A 23,717-nucleotide genomic window follows, 5' to 3' on the forward strand; every position below is an offset into this window, starting at 1 on the left:
ACTTGTATCGTATCAGAAGAGGGTGCAATTGCTTGGCAAGTGGACCCTGATTGGTAACGGCATTGCCATGTAGAATGGACCAAAATAAGTTAACCACCAGGCTTTTATTTAAACTCAAACCAGGAAAGTTGATTCTGCTGTCCCCCAAGATTTTGTTTAGTTGAAAAAGGCTAATGAGTAGACATGTTCTTTCTGTTTGCAAAGTACAGGGCTTGTGTGCGAATCTATAAGGCTTCTAACATGCATGAATGAGTCACATTGCAAGCCCAGTTGATACTCTTAAATTAGTTGTTGGTGTAATTTTTAAGTACAGTCAGGATTGTTTATTAAGTTTTGACTAATTGCGGAATAGCACCTAATGTCAGACACTATTGGGGGAGACGGTGAGGGTGGAGAATCAAGGGGGTGTCCCAAAACAGCTTTCATGCAGGATTTCTCCACTCAAATGTTCCCGGACCCCATAAATGATGTAAGGGAGTTCCCGCCATGAAAGGTCGGGTATCTCATTGTGATTATATTTAAATATCATTAGTTGTATTCCCCGCTGTATCATATGAGGATTCCGTTCCCCGGCGGGGTTTACAGCTGCTTCGGACAAACTGGGACCTGGCAACTAGTCCCTGTTGGAGTGCACAAGTAACTACAGACCCCCAGGCAGTACACTGGCACTGCCAACCTCCCCCCGTCCAGAGTATTCCATCAGCCCATGTACAAAGTGTATAACTGTGAACAAGGAAAACCTCCCCCTCAGATTGCACAGCCAATCAGACCATCGTACTCTTCAGTCCAGCCCAACCCCGAGCCACCATCCAAAGGTCAAGAACACCAGGAACAGATCCACAAAGGCTGAAGTCTTCCAAATATTCCAAACCCCCCCCCCAGCCATTATATGCTGCAGCTCACAGCAGTGCTGTGACTCTGGTCACAGGAAAAGTGTGGCAAAGAAAGGGAAAGAAACAAAGAAGTGAGTGATAGAATGAAAGAGCAAAAATACACAATGCTAAAGGAACTATAAAAGACAGGAGATAAAATAAAATGATGAAAATATACCTGCTCACAACTCAAATTAAGACACCTGTTTGATTTTGTTCTTTGAAATCATAAGATAAATACAAGCAAGGAAACCTTTTCTCTCAACCATTTAGAAAAACTCTACATTCCCCATCATGGCATTCAGTTGTGATGTAAATGTCCCAGTTGTATGTTAGATGATTGCAGGGTTTACACCTTACCACTGCCCTGATTATTAGTTCATTCCATTCTTTGCAAATGCTGTGTGACATGAACTTCTGGATATCAGCTCAACTTTGTCTTTTCCTATTTTGAACTTTTGTTCCTTTGACCTATTCTCACAATGTAGTCCCAAGTATATTTTTTTGAATCAATCTTTTCTGTACCATTTGTTTATCTTGAGTCTCTCCTGATAATCCAGCCCTCTAACTCTAGGGAGCCTTGGAACCACACAACCCAATTTACCCCAGAACCCAATTTACCCCACAGCACAGCCTTCTCTCAGATGATTAACCAAGTAAGAAGTCTTAGAACACAAGGTTAAAGTCCAACAGGTTGCTTCAAATCACTAGCTTTCGGAGCACTGCTCCTTCCTCGGGTGAATCTCAGGTGATGTTCCTCAGGTGAACATTCACCTGAGGAAGGAGCAGTGCTTCGAAAGCTAGTCATTTGAAACCAACCTGTTGGACTTTAACCTGGTGTTGTAAGACTTCTTACTGTGCTCACCCCAGTCCAACGCCGGCATTTCCACATCATGATTAACCAAGATAGTGCTATGTGTACAGATGGACATTTAGAAACTTTTGCAGTCATATTTTGCCCATTAAATACACAGATTTTAAACTGAGGAAAAAAATAGAACTGAGGCTAAAGTAAGAGATGTCACTTGTTTTTGTTTGGTGTTCGTTTAGTCCAGTGATTAAAGATCTGACAAGGTCCCCAGAAGAAAAATTACTGAATAATGTTAGGCCGGTTACTATGGCAGCAATCCAGTATGGTAAGGTTGGTGAAACGAGGCCAGTCTTTGTTCCAGTGATAAATGATGCTGACTGAAAGCACACTCAGTTGGGGGTCACTTATGAATAAATCTGAACTCTTCCAATCCGAAGCAATGTTTTTTTAAAAATAGAGTGCTAATCAGGAGATCTGTCAAAATCCACCCAGTTTGCACATTCCTGCAACTTCCCTCTGTATCTCACTTGATGTTGTGCAGCTTTCTATATATCTGCAAGATTAACTTCCTCTCCTCCCTCATTTCTAATGAAATCTTTCCAGGATACTGTTAGATTAAAGGCATTGTTCAGGTTATTAACATCCGGCCGGTCTGCATTAAACACAGATTAGCCACAGACACTTAAAACTGCAAAGCACAGAATGGGACAGGATTTAGAGTCTACATAACTGTGAAATAAAGAGTTTAACCCTCTGCTTTGTTAGGGATTCTCTGATATCACATGATGCCAGTACGAAGTGCTCTGGACAATCGTAGCAACAGCCTGACACCAGCATATGAAGTGTCCTTAAACAGAGGCTGGTTACAAATTATTTCTGCAGATCAGTCCTCGGGGGAATTTTATTTCAGTAGATTTTTAGCTTCTCTCTCAATTCCTGTTTCTCTGAAAGTACCGTTAGCAAAAGCATAAGCACTGATCACTCCCTGATACCTCGCACAAGAAAAGGTAAATAACTTGCACTTAAATAGCACCTCTCATGATATCCGATTGTGTTTCACAGCCCATGATATACTTTTGGAGTTGTAATATGGAAAGAACAACAGCCATTTTGCAGGCAGAAAAGTCCCACAAACAGGAATGTGGTGATGGACGGAAAGGGATGTTGGTTGAGAAATAATAATCGGTCAGGACACGGGATGAAATTCCCTTGCTCGTCTTTGAAATAGTGTCATGGGATCTTTTGCACCTACCTGTGAGGGCAAATGGCACTTCCATTTGATGCTATTCGCATTTGAAAAGCTGCACCTCTGACAGTGGTCCCTCTGCACCCTCCATCAGTGCTGCACCTCTGACAGTGGTCCCTCTGCACCCTCCATCAGTGCTGCACCTCTGACAGTGGTCCCTCTGCACCCTCCATCAGTGCTGCACCTCTGACAGTGGTCCCTCTGCACCCTCCATCAGTGCTGCACCTCTGACAGTGGTCCCTCTGCACCCTCCATCAGTGCTGCACCTCTGACAGTGGTCCCTCTGCACCCTCCATCAGTGCTGCACCTCTGACAGTGGTCCCTCTGCACCCTCCATCAGTGCTGCACCTCTGACAGTGGTCCCTCTGCACCCTCCATCAGTGCTGCACCTCTGACAGTGGTCCCTCTGCACCCTCCATCAGTGCTGCACCTCTGACAGTGGTCCCTCTGCACCCTCCATCAGTGCTGCACCTCTGACAGTGGTCCCTCTGCACCCTCCATCAGTGCTGCACCTCTGACAGTGGTCCCTCTGCACCCTCCATCAGTGCTGCACCTCTGACAGTGGTCCCTCTGCACCCTCCATCAGTGCTGCACCTCTGACAGTGGTCCCTCTGCACCCTCCATCAGTGCTGCACCTCTGACAGTGGTCCCTCTGCACCCTCCATCAGTGCTGCACCTCTGACAGTGGTCCCTCTGCACCCTCCATCAGTGCTACACCTCTGACAGTGGTCCCTCTGCACCCTCCATCAGTGCTGCACCTCTGACAGTGGTCCCTCTGCACCCTCCATCAGTGCTGCACCTCTGACAGTGGTCCCTCTGCACCCTCCATCAGTGCTGCACTGCAACGTCAGTTCAATTCTCTGGAGTACGACTTGAAACCACAATTTTCTGAATCGGCGGTGAGGGTGCTGCCGCCTGAGGCTGTGCGAGTCTACACACATCAGCTGGCTATTTGGGCCAGGGTCAGGGAGGGAGTCAGTGCAACTCCTAATCCTTGACCTGTCAGTATTTACACAGTTCATTTGCCAGAAGAAGCCATGGGCAAAAACTGAGGTTTGGACGTATTCCAAAGCTTCTATATCAGGAGACTGAGTGAAATCTATTGCAGCATAAAATGAGAATTGAACCTGGATGCCCTTGGTCTGCGATGTTTACTGAGCTTGATTTACTATGGTAAAGGCACTACATAAATGCAGTTCATTGCTGTTGTCCTGAGCAATATTTTGCCAGCTGAAACTTGAAGGCAACCATTCATCATCCTGTTCAAATTTGATCTGTTTCTGTTTGATTTGTTATATATTTGAGTTGGGTATTAAAAAAAAAAATATTTGAGGACCTCTGTGACTGGTGTCCAAGTGGTACACAACAATTGAGTCAAATTTTCCCTTCGTTCAGCTGGATTGGAATCTGATGTAGGTGTCAGTGTCTTGTGGTGTCTGACACACAGACTTCAGTTGAGCAAATTCTTCGGTGCATGTTTCCCTAGCATTACTGAGATTCTTTACAGATCCACTCAAACTCATGGATCAGCAGAGCCACAAGTTCTAGCCAAGATTATATTCCTGGCTCGATATGAGAACAGTCAACCATAGGGGTGTGGGGACAGCTCCAAGAAGCTAAATCTCTCCTACCCTAAGCTTGCAAGGTACTAAAAACACGTTCTCTTTCCAAAAGCCAAGGTTACAGTCAGAGAATGACAACAGCATTCTTTGCCATTGACTCTTAGCTGTATTAGAAGTCAGACGGTAGCTTTCAATTAAACAACCAAGTTTTTCATTCTTACTAATTACAGCTTTGTAAATGATCTTTTTACTTAAAAAATAAATGTTGCTTTAGGGAAGTCAATCTGATCAATGAACAGTGTTCTAATTGGTCTCTTGCAACCTTCTGGCTGTGCAGCCTTCCTCTCAATTCTGTTTGGTCCCTGCCAGGGTCACAAACATTTGGCCATCCCAAGGTTTTTAAAAACAATGACAGAAAACCTCAGCAAATGATGGCAGCAAAATATCTCAAAAGTCAAACTGACGATCAGGGTGTTTGGTTTGTGTGTGCTCCTGGGAAAAGGCTCCAGACTCTCTGGCATCCAATACAACAGTAGGTGGCTTTTCATTATCTGCCCCAGTGGGTTTGTTTCCTTCAGGTGGACTGATGCATTTCTCCAGTGTTTGTTGCACAGGGAGTAACATTTCCTATATCACAACTGTGACGACAAATCAGAATTTATTGGTGGTATTAATTGGTTGTAAAGTACTTTGGGGCAAGTTTTTCTTTTGGAGGGCAGCATTTGAAATGAAATGAAAATCGCTTATTGTCACAAGTAGGCTTCAAATGAAGTTACTGTGAAAAGCCCCTAGTTGCCACATTCCAGCGCCTGTTTGGGGAGGCTGGTATGGGAATTTTCCCCTCAGAAGGCTGCAAATGTGCAGGAATTGTGACCCCCCCCCCCGTGTGTTTCCAAAACCATCAACAGAATATGGTAACGTCGCTGGCTGCTCAATCATCTTATCCTCTGGGTGCAAGTGTAATGTGTAAAGCATCTGTGAAATAGCAGATCCTCGAGTTGACCATTGCACGCATGTGCAGGGCAAGGGGTTGTGCTCCAGCCATCTCCGGGGTTGTGCCTCCATCCATCTCCACATTCCTCCTGTTGTCTGCTTTTCCAAGATCTCAGTCTCCCCATTCACTTCAGGCTGTATGTATTGTCTGATCATCTGGTGCCAATCAATGTTGCAAACGTCGGGGATTACGTAATCTACAGCACAAAGGCAGACTCTTTGGCCCAACTGGTCTCTGGTGGCATTTATGCTCCGCATGAGCCTCCTGCAGTAACTCTTCATCTCACCCTATCAGCACATCTTTCTATTCCTTTCCCTCTTGTGTGCATTTCCTTAATTTTCCTAGCTTCTGATTGTAGCCAGGTATCTGTTGGACACGTTCAGTGGAGTGCGGATTTATTTTTGACATGTGACCAGACGAAGGAAATGCTTCATTTGAAGGTAGCCATAAAGATGGAATATGAGGAGGCACGGTGGCACAGTGGTTAGCACTGCTGCCTCATGGCGCCGAGGTCCCAGGTTTGATCCCGGCTCTGGGTCACTGTCCGTGTGGAGTTTGCACATTCTCCCCGTGTTTGCGTTGGTTTTGCCACCACAACCAAAAGATGTGCAGGCTAGGTGGATTAGCCACGCTAACTTGCCCCTTAATCGGAAAAAATGAATTGGTTACTATAAATTTATAAAATTTTTAAAAATTAATTAAATAAAGATGGAATATTTATGCCAGTTATTGGAGGGATGTAACCTGTCCCACAGTGAGTAGTTCATCCACCTGCTGACACTTTCTAGTTCCAGTTTTGAAATCCCTTGTGATGAACACATTTGGGAGTTCCCAAATACTTTTGACCTATCCCCTCGAGGAATTTAAGGGAACGATTGGTCCTTTTTCTTGACTGATGAGGGAAAAATGTTCATCTTCTCACTCCTGGGAAGGGACACATCTCTGCAGCAAGTGCACATCATCAGGAACATGAGCACATGGTTTGCATGCATTACCAATTGAAACAGTTGGAAAATCATAGGCAATCCACATGGAATTTTCACAGGTGAACTGCTTGGGATTGTGACATCAGAGCATCACGGTGGTGCAGTGGATAGCACTGCTGTTCACGGCACGGAGGACTCCCACAACCCAAAGATGTGCAGGGTAGGTGAATTGGCCACGCTGAATTGCCCCTTAATTGGAAAAAAATAATTGAGTACGCTAAAAATTGTATTTAAAGGGATTGTGAGATCAATTAACTTGGGACAGGACTTGGTGCACAGGATCAAAACTGGGGAAGCACGGTGGCACTGTGGTTAGCACTGGTGCCACAGAGCGCCAGGGACCCGGGTTCAATTCTGACCTTGGGTGACTGTCTGTGTGAACTCTGCACTATCTCTCCGTGTCTACGTAGGTTTCCTCCAGGTTCTCTGGTTTCCTCCACAGTCCAAAGAAGTACAGGTTAGATGGATTGACCATAGTCAATTGCCCCTCAGAGTCAAAAGAGGCGCAGGTTAGGTGGGGGTACAGGGGGTACCAGCCTCGCCGGACAGGCGCCGGAATGTGGCGACTAGGGGCTTTTCACAGTAACTTCATTGAAGCCTACTTGTGACAATAAGCGATTTTCATTTTTCATTCATAGGGCAGGGGAGTGAGCCTAGGTGAAGAGCTTTTTCTGAGGGTCGGTGCAGACTCGATGGGCCGAATGGCCCCCTTCTGCACTAAAAATGTTACAGTAAAGTTGAAAAACGATTCCAACACTCCCATCTTACCTTGGTGCTTTTCTGAACCACGGCTGGCTTCTCAGTGGTTTATGAAAGCAAGAAACGTGGGGAGGGCTACAGGGTGTAATACTGGTTCCATATTCAACAGTGATGTGAGGGGACAGATGAGATTGCCGGGCTGTTTTTTTAGATTGGCTGCTTAGTAGCAGTACTGAGTTTCATCTTTGGGAGGGAGCTAGAGGATGAGCATTGGGAAAGAGTAAGCGATTTCCAAAAGCCAGGAATCCCAGATGTCAGCCAGATCTGTTTAGTATCTAATTGCGATTTGGATACTGGAAAAAAACAAGGCTGTAATATCTCGGGCGTCTCTCAAAAATGTGAAAACACACGGGCGGGTGCGATCCAATGACCACGCTGCATTTGAAAAGCAGCTTGCTGCAGCGCAGCGTGGCCGAGCCGATATAAGACGGGAGACCCCGATCCTGCCGGCTCGCAATGCCTCACAAGATCCAACGATGATCAAATCGATTGTGGAAAATCTGCATATTAGAGCGAGACAGTTAGTCTCACTCCGATGTGCAGATTCCAGAGGAGGCTTTGGGATTCTCCCTCTTCACCTCCGAGACCGTGGGTGAGCGCTGTTTGGGACTGGTCTCCACTAACGGGGACCAAACGGAATGGCATTCATGGTGGTCTCCCAGGGGATCAGAGGCCCCGAGCTGCCCTTTGGGCAGAGTGGTGCCCTGGTTCTGCTGGTGCCAGCCTGGCATGCTGGCAGTGCTAGACTGGCATGCTGGTAGTGCCACCTGGGTGCCAGCCTCACACATGTGTGATTGGGCCGGGGTGCCAGCCTGGCATGCTGGCAGTGCTAGACTGGCATGCTGGTAGTGCCACCTGGGTGCCAGCCTCACACATGTGCGATTGGGCCGGGGTGCACTGTGGATGTTGAGGTGGATCAGGGGTTGCTTCGGGGGCCTTGGTGACCGGGACACCATTTTAAAATGGCATCCCAATATCTCGCTACACTGGGAATTTCCAGCGAGTGGAATTCCTCAGTATGCAAAACGGGGCTGTGTGTGTGGCCTCGGCTGCGCGTTCCCCAGCGAAACCTCTTTAACGCGAGCGCCGGGAAATACCCAGCTAAATGTGCTCGCTTGGGACTTTGTTTCCAATTAGTTGAATCGCGCCCCATGACCTTGCTTGGCACACATACCATGCACTTACACCACACAGGCTCCGCTCTGATTGTTGTGACCATTGTTTTGATGAAATTGCTGACGTGAGCACTTCAAGACAGTTTGATCACTTCTGCTGCCCCAAGTGAATCTGACTAGTTAGCCTGTATTAATATCAATATAGCCTCTCCTACAGTACAATATAACGGTCTCCAAAGTGAGTGCAAGATGTTTCCAGAGCCTGATAAGATAATTCCAGACAGAATCATACCACGGAGCAGCTGATAAAACTCTAATCTTGACACTCCGATTTAGTCTGGAATAAAGCTATTCTTCAAGATGAGCAGTGAATGAAAAGAATGCGATATTTATCCGGCTCAAGTTACTGATCCATCCTCAGCAATGGAGGAATTGTAAGGACAAGATAATCTGGGAAATTCTTGAAGGAGAATGGTGCAGCACTGTGTTGTTACTGCCCTGTACTTTTGATTATGTGCAGGAATCTAGCCCACTCTGATAAGATAAAACTCTCTTCTGAAGGTCATAAGGGCCCCACAGGTTATGTGTTGGGCCAGTCTTAACCCAGTTGCTGATGGATATGGGGCCCACAGCACAAAAATCCTGTGGGCTGGTTTCACCTTTTTTCAGCCTGCTAACTGGCTTCAGGATGTTGTTAAATCCAGATCCATGTCTTTCAGCAGGCTACAGATCACCAGCTTCCAGAAATGTGAGTTAGGAATGGAATATAAAAGCAGCCCATGTAGAAATACTGATGAGAGAAGGCCCATCTGAATTTAGATTACGTCTCGTGTTGCATAAGGCTGTGTATCTGTTGTTTGTGTCTCAGCAGTCTGAGATTCGGCTCTGGCCAAGTCATGACCACTTTTTTTCCCGACTGATTTTACCCTTCTATTTTTCTCTCTTATCCTTTGCTAAAGGTTTTGAGTATTTGCCGAGTACCCTCGATTAGCTCACCCAGATGATCATTGTTCATACAAAAGATTTGACCTTAAAAGCAGCAAGACATTTGACCATGAAAATGCGTCACGGCTAAATCCATAAGACCATTAGACATAGAAGCAGAATTAGGCCACTCGGCCCATCGAGTCCGCCCCGCCATTCATTCATGGCTGATATTTTTCTCATCCCCATTCTCGTGCCTTCTCCCCATTCTCGTGCCTTCTCCCCATAACTCCTGATCCCCTTATTAATCAAAAACCTGGGTGGGATTCTCCCAGCCAGGGGCCGGGCCGGAGAATCCCTGCAACCGGGCCACGCCGCCCGACGCCGGCACGCGAGAATCGGCGCCATTGGCGCCGACCCGATTGGCACAGTGACGGTCGCGGACCGCTGTACAAACCGGGCCACCGATTCTCCGGCCCAGATGGGCGAAGCGGCCGCTCTAAAAGGGCAGAGTCCCGCTGGCGCCGTCCACACCTGGTCACAGCCAGCGGGAACTCTGCGCGCAGGGACGGGGGGCAGCCTGCCGCTGGTGTGGGGGGGGGGTGGGGAGCCTCCGATGGGGCCTGACCCGCGATCGGGGCCCACCGATCGGCGGGCTGGTCTCTCGCTCCCCGGGCCTATTTTCTTCCGCGCCAGCCCCTGAACTCCCGCGCCATGTTGCGACAGGGCCGGCGCGTTGAGGGATGCCACTGCGCATGTGCGGGTTGGCGCCAGCGCCACTGCGCATGCACTGATCCCATGGCGCAGTTCACGCCGGGATGGGAGGCTGGAGCAGCGCGAATCGCTCCAGCGCTGTGCAGGCCCCCTGTAGGGGCCAGAATCGGTACTCCCAGTGGCCCGTTCACACCGGCATGAAACGCGATGGCGTGGACACTCTGCCGCCAAATGGGAGAATCCCACCCCCTATCTATCTCTGTCTTAAAGACACTCAGTGATTTGGCCTACACACCCGTCTGCAGCAAAGAATTCTACAGATTCACCACCCTCTGGCTGAAGAAATTCCTCACCTGTTTTAAAGGATCGTCCCTTTAGTCTGAGATTGTGTCCTCTGATTCTAGTTTTTCCTACAAGTGGAAACATCCTCTTCACGTCCACTCTATCCAGGCCTCGTAGTATCCTGGAAGTTTCAATAAGATTTCCCCCCCCCCCTCATCCTTCTAAACTCCGAGTACAGACCCAGAGTCCTCAACTGTTCCTCATACGATAAGCTGTTCATTCCAGGGATCATTTTTGAGAACCTCCTCTGGACCCTTTCCAAGGCCAGCACATCCTTCCTTAGATACGGGGCCCTCAACTGCTCACAATACTCCAAATGGGATCTGACCAGAGCCTTATACAGCCTCAGAAGTACATCCCTGGTCTTGTATTCTAGCCCTCTTGACATGAATGCTAAAATTGCATTTGCCTTCTTAACTGCCGACTGAACCTGCACATTAACCTTGAGAGAATTGTGAACAAGGACTCCCAAGTCCCTTTGTGCTTCTGATTTCCTAAGCATTTCCCCATTTAGAAAATAGTCTATGCCAAAATTCTTCCTTCCAAAGTGCATAACTTCACACTTTTCCATATTGTTTTTCATCTGCCACTTCAATGCCCATTCTCCTAGCCTGTCCAAATCCTTCTGCAGCCCCCTTGCTTGCTCAATAATACCTGTCTCTACAAATCTTTGTATCATTTGCAAACGTTTTTTAAAAATGTAGAATACCCAATTAATTTTTTCCAATTAAGGGGTTATTTAGCGTGGCCAATCCACCTAGCCGGCACATCTTTTTCTATTTGTTTTTTAAAATAAATTTAGAGTATCCAATTCATTTTCCAATTAAGGGGTAATTTAGCATAGCCAATCCACCTAGCCTGCACATCTTTGGGTTGTGGGGGTGAAACCCATGCAAACACGGGGAGAATGTGCAAACTCCACATGGACAGTGACCCAGAGCCGGGATCGAACCTGGGGCCTCGGCACCGTGAGGCAGCAGGGCTAACCCACTGTGCCACCATGCTGCCCCATCATCTGCAAACTTAGCAACAGTGCCGTCAGTTCTTTCTTCCAGATCATTTAAAAAAACAAAAACATTTAGAGTACCCAATTCATTTTTATTCCAATTAAGGGGCAATTTAGTGTGGCCAATCCACCTACCCTGCACATCTTTTGGGTTGTGGGGGCGAAACCCACACAAACGCGGGGAGAATGTGCAAGCTCCACACGGACAGTGACCCAGAGCTGGGATCGAACCTGGGGCCTCAGCGCCGTGAGGCAGCAATGCTAACCACTGCACCACCGTGCTGCCCTCTTCTTCCAGATCATTAATGTATATTGTGAAAAGTTGTGGTCCCAGCACAGACCCCTGAGGCACACCACTAGTCACCAGCTAAAATCCTGAAAAAGACCTCTTTATCCTCACTCTCTGACTTCTGTCAGTCAGCCAATCCTCTATCCATGCCAGGATCATATCCTTAACACCATGGGCTCTTAACTTATTTAACAATCTCCTATGAGGCACCCTGTCAAAGGCCTTCTGGAAATCTAAATCAATCACGTCCACCGGTTCTCCTTTGTCTAATTTCCTTGTTATCCAATCCAATCCTATCCAGGGTTTATTTAAGGCAGGACCCAGGAGCCCAGGCCACATTTTGATTCCCCCAGCACCTCTCATGCCCCCCAGGACATTGAGACGAACTGTAATTGTCTGGGAGTGTGAGATCAACTAACTTGGAGCAGAACCTGAAACTGTGCCTCAGCCACTCACCGAATTGTTTGTGTGGAGTTTGGTTGAGGAGACGAACACACCTCGGATTTCTCAGTAGGTCTGCCAAACCTCAGTACAGCAGGCTCAGGCATGATGAATGGGCCTGCGTGAACTGTGACCCCCAGGGAAATATCCCCCACCCCACCCCAACCAGCATGAGTCACTACCTCCAGGGGAGGAGGTTAGGAAACAAGACATAAATAAATGTGGCAAGTGATAAGTACCCATGAGAATCAAACAGTGAGAAAAAAGTCAAATTACTATAGTAAATTAATTATTCTGAAACATTAATTATTCTGGTTATTGCTGCATTGTGTAAATATAACATAAGCAAGGGCACACAAACACTCCATGAATATCAGCAGTTTGAAAGGATATAGAGCTCAATGCAAAACTGCAGATTCCTTTCTGGTGGTTCCAATCTGCTTGTGGAATCCCGAGAGTTTATGTTCCTGGAAAGTGAATGAAAAGCAATTTCAAATTGCTTGTGATTTAAAATACAATACTCTCATTTTCTACTTGGTTAATGAAACAGAAAACCAATTATCAAGGCTGTTCAAGATAAGAAGACACAAAGATCCTGAAGGGAATGAAGAGGTTGATCTTCTTTCAGCTGATTTAAATCCACCACTTGTAGCGATTTCACTGAAGAGTCGCAAGAGCAGAACCGCATTGACTGGGGGGGGGGGGGAGGAAGATTTAGTCCATCCATCCATCCAAGTGGCATCTGCTTTTTGAGTATGCTAAGTTTCAGGTGATAGCCAGCCACTTGTTCTTTTAGGCCCCCACTCTGGAATTACAAGCACCTGGCTCCATCGCAGAGTATCTGGCAGAGGTCAGGCACCACTCTATGAAAGACTGCCTTATATGAACCAAAGCAAGTCATTCCTTCAAGGAGCGGGTGCCTCTGGTTTAGCTTTTGTCATTCTGTGAAAGAGTGCAGAAATACATGCCGATGGCTCAGTGAGTTTATTCCACGAGTGCCTGAGCTGTACAGGCCCACGAGGCTATGTGTTTGCCCTCTAATCTGAGTTGAGTATTTGATCACGGTGGGTTGTTGTATCGGTGGAATGCTGTTAGTTCAGTGGGGGAGGGGAAATAACATGTGTGTGTATGCGCACATGTGTGCCTGTTTGGCCAACGTGCCCTGTCAAAATTCATGTATCAGCAACACCCTCTTGACTAGATACTGAAAGTACCTAGTGTTCAACCATCACAACGAACAGCTAGTGTCTTTGAAAAGAAAATGGGAACAAAATGATGGGGAGAAAGAAAGTGCCTATCATAAGGCAGAAAAAGAAATAAAGGGCTATGGCAAGGGAGTGGGATAACTAGGTTGCTCTTCAAAGAAGCTGGTATAGACAAAATGGGCCAAATGGTATTCTTCTATGATATTCTATTTGATAATTCTAAAATTAGATCAGTTTCACCTACAGTTTAAAAAAAAACCCAATTGGATTAAAAGATCCTCTAATTTTCTTCTTTCTGCTCAGAAGTTGCTAACTCTTGCTGGGTTACAGATTCACAGGCACCAACAACCCACCAGTAGTTTTATTGGTCATGTGTGGCTGTGGTTAGTGAGTTAGCCAATGACCGAATTTTCATCACATCACCACCCACCTGTAAAGGGCGCGTCACTATGTAGCAGTCAGTATGGACAACCTTGCAGCTTAAACCCCCACTCTGGCCAAAGACCCGCTTGTGGCATCCTAATTGTCAACCTGACCAAGATCAAACAGTTCCGTTCACCATCCTGTTCTGTATTGCTCAGTATTGTATGAGGCCATCAGGAAACCCAGCCTTTACTGTAGGCACAGAGTGTGCACAACATTCAACTGTTGCCTTCCATTTCTTACTGTAACCTGGCAGAGTCAATAGCCAAGGTGCATTTTGCACCAGTAAATCTCCCTAGAAAGCCAATCCGATTCCCTTTAAATGATGTCCACATTTTCTATTCACTGCTTGTTCAGAGTAGGTACTGGTTTCTGTGGTTATAATCATCCCCAGAATGGAAACAGACATTGAGAAGGTGACAGATAAACAGTAGACTTGGAGTGTAGCTGGATGTTGGACATGCCTGTACAGCAGTTTTAAGTGGATGCTCCTGTCACTAAGTGCTGGTGGTATGTGTTTCTGACAGCATTTCAAAACACAGCATGTGATGGGAAAATGCACTCTGTTTTCTAAGTAGGTGTAAGTGGCTCTGTCCGTGGTGCTTACCATCAGACATCAACAGACTTTTGAATTTCAGCAAGTTTCACTCCATTTCTCTTAGCTCATATCTCGGCTCTGGATTGAGACTTCATTTACATGGCAAGTTTACGGGCGGCGTGGTAGCACAGTGGTTAGCACTGTTGCTTCACAGCACCTGAGTCCCAGGTTCGATCACCGGCTTGGGTCACTCCCTGTGTCTGCACAGGTTTCCGGGTTTCCTCCGGGTGCTCCGGTTTCCTCCCACAAGTCCCGAAAGATGTGCGGTTAGGTAATTTGAACATTCTGTATTATTCCTCCGTGTACCCGAACAGGCACCGGAATGTGGCTTTTCACAGTAACTTCATTGCAGCATTAATGTAAGCCTACTTGTGACAATAAAGATTATTATTATTATTACTATAAGTGCAGTGTGCACGCGAATCATACCACTCACCAGTGTTAAGTTCATAGTGTGAATACTCCCTACAAGGAGTGGCAGAGGGATTTAATTCCAGTACTATTCTGATTGGCTCTTCTGCACCAATTGAGGTCCGGCCAGTGGTGGTAACAATAATGAAATGGTTCTGTGCATCCAATTGCTCGCAGTCACTTGTAAAGGTGTTGGTCCAGCCCAGTACGTCACTCAGTTCCGAACCCGAGTCCTATGGAGGGGAACCAACATCATTTCCTGTAAGGAGGAAAGCAAGTCCAGGAGGTAATTCACAGCTTTGCAGGACCAACGCTCCAAGGAGCTGCCAAAGGAAGCCTTGGCAGACATCTGAAAACAGGCTGTTACATACCTTGGGAACAATCGTCAACAAAGACATGAGCATTGGGTGCGGTTTCTGATCCACACCCCCAGTCACCCCCAACCTACTTGATTTTCTCCACCTTTCCATCTTGTCATGACTGAGATTAGCTGGAGGGGAAGCTGAGGCCTTTATTCGACAATCATGGAACTTGCAGGACCCCAATGCACCACACCATCACTACTTAGTTTCAAATGAACAATTCCCTGAAATGTCTCCCCTTTGATGATGGTGGTTCACCTAACAGTACATTTCCTCAGTGGCACTAATAGTCCCTCTTTTCCAGCTGACATGCACAGTTGCATTTTGCAGTGGGGGTTCAAAGCGAATGGAGCATAAAAATAGCAAAGTTTTGCTAAAACTATACAAGGCACTGTCTGTACGGAGTCTGCATGTTCTCCCATTGCAGTGTTAATGTGTGCCTACTTGTGACAATAAAGATTATTATTATTAAAGGTAGACCACACCTGGAATACTGTGAACAGTTTTGGTTTCCTTATGCAAGGAAAGATATACTGGCATTGGAAGCAGTCCAAATTAGGTTCACTAGGTTGATCCCAGATATGGAGGGATTTTCTTATGAGGAGAGGTTGAGTAGTTTGGGTCTGCACACATTGGAGTTTAGAAGAATGAGAGGTAATCGTATTGAGACATATTGGATTCTCAGGGGGCTTGACGGGGTAGATGTTAACATAGAAAACATAGAAAATACGGCACAGAACAGGCCCTTCGGCCCACGATGTTGTGCCAAACTTTTGTCCCAGATTAAGAACAAATTAATCTACACCCCATCATTCTACCGTAATCCATGTACCTATCCAATAGCCGCTTGAAGGTCACTAATGTTTCCGACTCAACTACTTCCACAGGCAGCGCATTCCATGCCCCTACTACTCTCTGGGTAAAGAATGATGCGCCGACGCGCCTAATGATGTCAGCCGCGCATCCGCGGGTTGGCTGGCTCCAAACCGCGCATGCGCGGTTGCCGTCTTCCCATCCGCTGCCCCGCAAGACGCTCTCGCACCCCCCCGCGATTCTCCCACCCCCCCGCCAAAAATGGCATGTCTCATTTTGCGACACGCCGCTCGGAGAATCGCGGGCCGTCGTTTTTCACCGATTCCCTGACCCGGATGGGCCGAGCAGCCCATTCCTGACGGACTGTTCCCAACCGGTTCATGCCGGCTGCAACCACACCTGGTCGCTGCTGGCATGAACATGGCGCCAGCAGCTGTTTTGGGCTTGTGGGGGGCGGAGAGGGGAGTGAGCACCACGACCGTGCTCGGGAGGGGACTGGCCCGCGATCGATGCCCACCGATCGTCGGGCCGGCGTCTCAATGGGACGCACTCTTTCCCCTTCGCCGCCCCACAAGATCAAGCCGCCACGTCTTGAGGGGCAGTGGAGGGGAAGACGGCAACAGCGCACGCGCGGGTTGGAGCTGGCCAACCCGCGCATGCGCGGCTGACGTCATTAGGTGCGTTGGCGCGGATTCATGGCACGGCCCTCCTAGCCCCCCGGCGGGGGGAGAATAGGGGGCCAGGAGCGGCCTACGACGCCGTTGTAAACCTCTCCGGGTTTCACAACAGCGTCGGGCCTGGCGGAGAATTCCGCCTCCCATCTCTGGCATCCCCCCTATACCTTTGAGAGGTTGTTTCTCCTTGTGGGAGAGTCTAGGACCAGAGGCCATAATCCCAGAGTTAGGGGTTGCCCATTTATGACAGGGATGAGAAATTTCTTCTCTGAGGGTAGTAAATTTGTGGAATTCTTTACTGCAGAGGGCTGAAAAGGCTGGGTCATTAAGTATGTTCAAGGCTGAGAAAGACAGATTTTTAATCAGTAAGGGAATCAATTGTTATGGGGTTAAGGTGGGAAACTGGAGTCGAGGATTATTTCCTTACAGGCATGATCTCAGTGAATGGTGGAGCAGATTCAATGGGCTGATTGGCCTACTTCTGCTCCTAAAGGGGGGAGAGTGAGCTTAGAGAAGTGAAGAAGTTTAGGTAGGGAATTCCAGAGCTGGGGGTGAGGCTGCCAAAGGTGGAACGTTGAACATCAGGATCGCATTACAGCATGTGTGGCGTTACATTGTTATAATATTCGTAGAGCTAGGAACTAATTGTTGTGAATAAATGGGTGCCACATTCACCGTCACACTGCAGTCATGTTCCGAGTAACAATATATCAGTCTATCAGTCCACCAGCCACATGGAGAGCTGAAGGAAATACACTCGATGAAGCTGCAACACTTGAGTTGATTATTTCTAACTTATGGAAGCCAGAAGATATACATTTTCCAATCGAGCACCCAGAGCAGCTGTCCAAAGGCCACTGACAACCAACCACAAGGCCACAGAGTCCAATACAGTCTTTATCACATATGCAACTGATTCCCCCAGGCCAATATATTTTATAGACTTGCATTTGTTTAATTTGAATTGTTATTCAGCACGAGTTCATAAAAGCTAATTGCTGCAGCCTGGGGGAAATCTGTCACACTGTTCGATGCCTAAGACCTCATCTTCCCCTCGCGGTGACCTCGCAGTGCTCCACACATCATGCAGCTGCTGTGTGGGAGGCAGCTGCCATTCATCTTAATAGAAGCAAAAGGCAATCGAAAGGGAATAGTCAAAAACTAGCACTTCCTAAACTTTCCTTCGCCTTTGTGTAAATATTATCTCCTGGTCACTGCTTGCCTGGGCTAGGACCAATGACACTTTTGATCCTGCTCTGAAAGCCTTTGGAGAAAGAGCATTATTTTCATTTTGTTTCTGAAGGGACATCAATCTTTTAGTGGATTTCTTTCCCCCTTTGCACCAGCAGGGCCCTTGACCATTTTAATGATTTTCCCCTCTCCCCAACACACAATCAGAGGAGCATTAGTCCTGTCCACGTGCACCTACCTCCAGCATGGGAGACAGGTCACTGAACAACAGTATCAGGAAATTTGCTGAAGTATATTTTTCCCTCCCTCACCGAGAGGATTTGCAACTAGTTTTCGTGCCCGTCCTGTGCTCAGCTTATCAGTAATGACTGGGAACAAAGCAGGGTTAGTCCAGGTCTGCAGTCTACACTTGACACTGCCTCTGTCTGGGTCGTTAAATATGTTCAAGGCTGAGACAGACAGATTTTTAATCAGTTAGGGAATTAGGGGTGATGGGGATAAGGTGGGAAAGTGTAGTTGAGGATTGTATCAGATCAGCCACGGCCTCATTGAATGGCGGAGCAGACTGGATGGGTGGGCTGGATGGGCTGAGAGGCCTACTCCTGCTCCTGTGTCTTATGGTCTCAGTATTTCCTGGGTCAGGTAGGTGTAAACATGAGCAGGATCGTGTGGAGCCCAAACACTGGCAGGCGTCTACTGGCATTGTCTCTATGCTCTAAATACTTTGCTTTCTGATAGGTTTTGTCTGGGGATTTGGGAGAGGAAGTTAGTGTTGTTTTACACTGGATTGCACAGCATTGGTCTGGTGGTATTGAGTGCCCCTTGTTATCATGGCACTGGTTTAATACCCTCATCACCAGTTTAAAGGCTGCATGCTTCCACCTGATATTATTACTCTGGATTGGGGAGGCTAGCCTGGATAATACTGCCAATAGAACAATATGGGTTAGCTGGGTTCTGGCTCCATTTTAGCAATACAGTCAACATGTTTGAACATGGGTCAGTACATTGGGAAGAGGTGGGAGGGGGTCAATTTAAAACACCCCGCACAGTATCACAAAATTATCTAAAAAGAATCGGGGCTGATCTATGCTCTTTTCTGATTCAAGTTTTCAGTGATTTGATCCAATGGGAGTGTTCAAAACCAATTTGCAACTGCCGCTTTTTTTTAAAGAACTTTTTCTGTTTCTGAGATACAGATCTACAAGAGCCCAGCCCACTTCAAAGCCCCAACCTATTCTTATTGAATGAACCCACACAGCGAGTGTCGCCATGACATTCCATCGGGTGGCATCATGGGTGGGCCTGACTGTATTCTCATCCAGTGCCCACATGGGCATTTCCAGCAGCGTGTGCTACCTGATTGATTTTCCCCCCATCCCTAGACCATGGGCACTGTAACAGTCTAAAGTCAGCTAAATTCACACACACACATACACACAACTTACATTTATACAGTCCCCTTTAACATCGTAAAAATCCCATGGCAATTCATAAGAACATTATCAAATAAACTTTGACACCGAGCCACATGGGAGTTATTGGGGCAGATGAAGGACACTTGAAAGAGGCAAGCATGTTCGAGAATTCCAAATATTAGTGTCTAGGCAGTCTGAGGCATGGTGGTGCAAAGGAAATTGAGCATGCACAAGGTGGCCAGAATTGGAAGAGTGCAGAGAACTTGGAGGACTGCATGGAGGAAGGAGGTTACAGATAGGGAAGGACTGTATGGAGGAAGGAGGTTACAGATAGGGAAGGAAAAGGCCAGGAGGGGATCTGAACATAAGGATGAAGATTTTAAATTTGAGGTACTACTAGACGAGGAGCTGATTTAGGTAAATGATCAAAGGGGTGTTGGGTGAACAGTACTTGATTGGAAGTCAGGATATATACAATCGATCTTTAGATGAGCTGAAGTTTACAAAGGGTAGAAGATGGCAGGCTAGCCAAGAGAGCATTGGAACTGTTGAGTCTGGAAGTAACAAAAGCATGGATGAGGGTATCAGCTCCAAATGAGATGAGGCAGAGGAGGAAATGGTAATGACCTTGCTGAAGCAGAGGTTACGGTGTTGTAAGCTTCTTTTGTGGTCAAGTATTATGCCAAATTTGCGATCTGATTCAGTCTCAGAGAGTGACTTGGGAGAGAAATGAAGTCAGTGGCTGGGGTCGGAGTTTTGTGGTTGGGACTGAAGACAGTAGCTATGGGTCTTCCCAATATTTAGCTGGAAGCAACTTCTGTTCATCCAGTCCTGGATGTCGGACAAACAGCGTGACAAATTAGATGCAGGGGAAGTTGAAGAGTAAAGTTGGGTATCATTGGCATACGTATGGAATCTGTCACTGTGATTCCATATAGTATTGCCAAGGGGCAGCATGCAGAGTAGGCTTTGAACCAAGGAATTTTCTTGTGTGCAAGCTTAGATCCAAAGCAAGCAGAACGCTTCCTACTGAACGACCAGAGAGCTTGAATTATGTGTTGTTGATCAAAAGTGGGGAAAAGACAATGTCAGCAATGGTATCCTTTCAAAATTAGTTGGAAAGTGAGTCTTGGGAATCAAATTCACTTAATTTTGAATAATAATTTGTAAATGCCACGGAGACTGTGTGAAAGGAGGCCATGTCACAACACTACCATTGGCTGAGAGGAGGGAGCAGCATGTTTACCAAGTTAACTAATGTTTGGTTGATCATACTAAACGGGCCCACCTCTCCTGGATTTATATCCCCATCATAACAATAGCATTTATCAAAGTCAACAGAGAAAGGGAGAAATGGGGTGGGGGGGGGGGGAATCAATGAACCATTGTACAGAACAAAATGAACAGAAAGTACACGCTGTTCACCAGAACAGCTGAGAAACTGGAACTGGCACAAGAAAAATGTGGCCTCAGTGACTTAAAGATTCTACTCCTTGATGCTTCGCCTTCCCCACGCCATCTCCCAGTCTGCCCCTTTCACACACACAAACCGCGGTCAAGCTGTGTATAGCTGCACATATTTGCATGGTGCAGGATGGAATCATTTGCGTTTCCTCAAACCGTTGGCTATGCCAATCGCTGTCAGAATGACAAATGATCCTGGGCACAGACTGGTGGATTTGCTTCAGCTGTGTGCTGGGATTAAGAGAACCCATTTGAAATTTTTTTTATATTAAAAGTGTTTTTCTAATATACTGGTAAATAAAAAATATTTGACCAAACCTCGCCTTACAGAATTGCAGCCTTTCAGGATAACACTTATTGCTACTAAGAAAATACATACAAAATGCAAAAACTCGGTGTTTGCTGTATAGGAAATTGTACTTGAATGAAAGGCAGCATTATGTTACTTCACCGTTTTATTTGTTTTCCTTTGTCTAGGCATATTCCTGAGTTGTTGGATTGTACAAACATGTTGGCCAAAATATACAGTTTGGTGATTATATGTTTACAGATGTATCAATACGTGTTTTCCTTCGAACTATTTGGTATTACTTAAGCACATATAATGGCTTTAGTTTCTTCCTGGTGCCATAAGAACAGAAGATCATTAAAAAAAGGGCAGGAGTAGGCAATTTGGCAGATCGAGCCAAATTCAATAATATGGCTCAACTACTTTTGTCCTCAACTCCATTTTCCTGTGGCCCAGTGGTTAGCACTGCTGCCCTCATGGCGCCAAAGTCCCAGGTTCGATCCCGGCTCCGTGTCACTGTCCGTGTGGAGTTTGCACATTCTTCCCGTATTTGCATGGGTCTCGCCCCCGCAACCCAAAACCGTGTGCAGGCTAGGTGGATTGGCCATGCTAAAGTGCCCCTTAATTGGAAAAAATGAATTGGGTACTCTTAAAACTCCACTTTTCCCGCCTGTTTCATGTAACCCTCGATTCCCTTCAGTTCAAAAATCTAACTGAGCCTTGAATATATTCTATGGCCCAGCCTGCACTGCTCTCTGGGGAAGATCATTCCAAAGATTAACAAACCCTCAAGAGAAGAAATTCCTCCTCGTTCCCATGTAAAATGGGAGTCCTCGAATTCTGAAATTGTGCTTGCTAGGTCTAGATTCCTCTCAGCATCTATCCTGACAATCCCCCTCAGAATCTTAAATGGTTCAATAAGGTGACCGTCCACTAATCTTTCTAAACTCCCAATGAGTATAGGCCCAACCTGCTCAGCGTTTCCTCAAGAGAAAGCTCCTTCAACCCAGTGAATCTTCTCTGAATTGTCTCTAATGCAAGTATATCCCTCTTTGTGGGCAGCACGGTAGTACAAGTGGATAGCACTGTTGCTTCACAGTGCCAGGGTCCCAGGTTCGATTCCCCACTGGGTCACTGTGCGGAATCTGCATGTTCTCCCCGTGTCTGCGTGGGTTTCCTCCGGGTGCTCCGGTTTCCTCCCACAGTCCAGGTTAGGTGGAGTGGCCATGATAAATTGCCCTTAGTGACCAAAAAGAATAGGAGGGGTTATTGGGTTACGGGGATAGGGTGCAAGTGAGGGTGTAAGTGGGTCGGTGCAGATTTGATGGACCGAATGGCCTCCTTCTGCACTGTATGTTCTATGTTAAGTAAGGGACCAAAATTAAGACAGTACATGATACATGAGGTGTGATCTCACCAACACCCTGTACAGTTGTCCAAGACTTCTTACTTTTATACTTCATCCTCATTGCAATAAAAGCCAACATTCTATTAGCCGTACTAATTAAGTTATAAAACCCAACATATTCCTAACTCTCTTCCGTGCCAAAGAAGTCATATAGACTCAAAATATTAACTGTTTCTTTCTGCAGAATTGCCACCAGATCTGCTGAGATTTTCCAGTAATTTATTTCAGATCTCCAGCATCCACAGAACTTTGATTTTATTCTCAATTACTTGTTCATACCTGCTTCCTAAGGTTTTACAGTTCATGTACAAGAACAACATTTTGTAGTTCTTTCCATTTCAATAATAATCTGCTTTTCCACTCTTCCCATGAAAGTGGACAACCTCACATTTCCCCACATTGTACTCAATCGGCTGAATTTTTGTTGACTCACTTAACCGGTCTATATGCCTTTACAGACTCTTTGGACAGGATTGTCGCGCAGGCTTTGGAAGCCCATGTCAGGACTAACTGGGGATCTCAAGTCCACACCTGTCAGGAGCCAGAATGGGAGTGCTGTTTTCCCCAGAGGTGGTCTGCTAATTGGCTGCACCTTGCATCCTATGAAGGATTGGGAGCAGGCTCGTGTTTACAGAGATAGAATCATAGAATCCCGACAATGCAGAAGGAGGTAATTTGGCCCAGTGAGTTTGCACCGACCTGCTGCAAAAACACCCCATCAAGGCCCACGCCCCATCCTATCCCCGTAACCCCACTAACCTTTTGGACTTGAAGAAGCAGTTTAGCAAGGCCATTCCACATAACCTGCACATCTTTGGACTGCGGGAGGAAACCAGAGCATGAGTTGGAAACCCACACAGACACAGGGGAGAACGTGCAAACCAGGGAATCCAACTCTGGTCCCTGGCACTATGAGACAGCAATGTTAACCACTCTGCCACCGTGCCACCCATAGCTGACAGCGCTAAAGCCTCCGCTGCCCCATTAGGAGAGGTGAGAGCTGCTGAGGCAGGTAGAAGACATAAAAATAATTAAATGTTTCAGAGAGTTGGAGAGGAATTTCACCTGTTGGGCTTCAGGAGCCATGGGGATACCTTTCAAGTCCCCCTATTTACCAGGCCCTCCCAACTCCACCCTGTCACCACAGGACAAAGAAAGTCAGCCCTTTTTGTGTGCTCCTCACAACTTGCTTTCCCACCTATGTTTGTACCATCAGCAAACTTGGCAACAGTACACTCAAGAGTTTTCATCTAAGTCATTACTCGAGATTGTAAAGAGTGGAGCCTCCAGCATTGATCCCATAAGGCATTCCACTTGTTCCAGTTTGCCAACCTGTAAAAGACCTGTTTATCCTGACTGTTTTCTGTTAGCATGCTGATGTAACCGTCCCTACCCCATGA

At 46.6% G+C, this 23,717-nt stretch overlaps 1 protein-coding gene and 1 long non-coding RNA gene across 7 annotated transcripts in view; one reads left to right on the forward strand and one right to left on the reverse strand.

Annotated features, from left to right (window-relative positions):
* LOC119963931 (fibroblast growth factor receptor 3-like) overlaps nt 1-23,717 on the forward strand; it is a 254,152-nt gene that overhangs the window by 93,977 nt on the left and 136,458 nt on the right. The gene's annotated exons all lie outside the window — the stretch shown is intronic.
* LOC119963932 lies at nt 12,347-14,954 on the reverse strand. The gene is made up of 2 exons (XR_005460197.1): nt 14,724-14,954; nt 12,347-12,528 (listed from the first exon to the last, which is right to left on the reverse strand). It is a non-coding gene; the product is annotated as an uncharacterized LOC119963932 (long non-coding RNA).

This window comes from Scyliorhinus canicula, chromosome 3 (genome assembly GCF_902713615.1).
Source record: "Scyliorhinus canicula chromosome 3, sScyCan1.1, whole genome shotgun sequence".
Classification (NCBI taxonomy): Eukaryota; Metazoa; Chordata; class Chondrichthyes; order Carcharhiniformes; family Scyliorhinidae; genus Scyliorhinus; species Scyliorhinus canicula.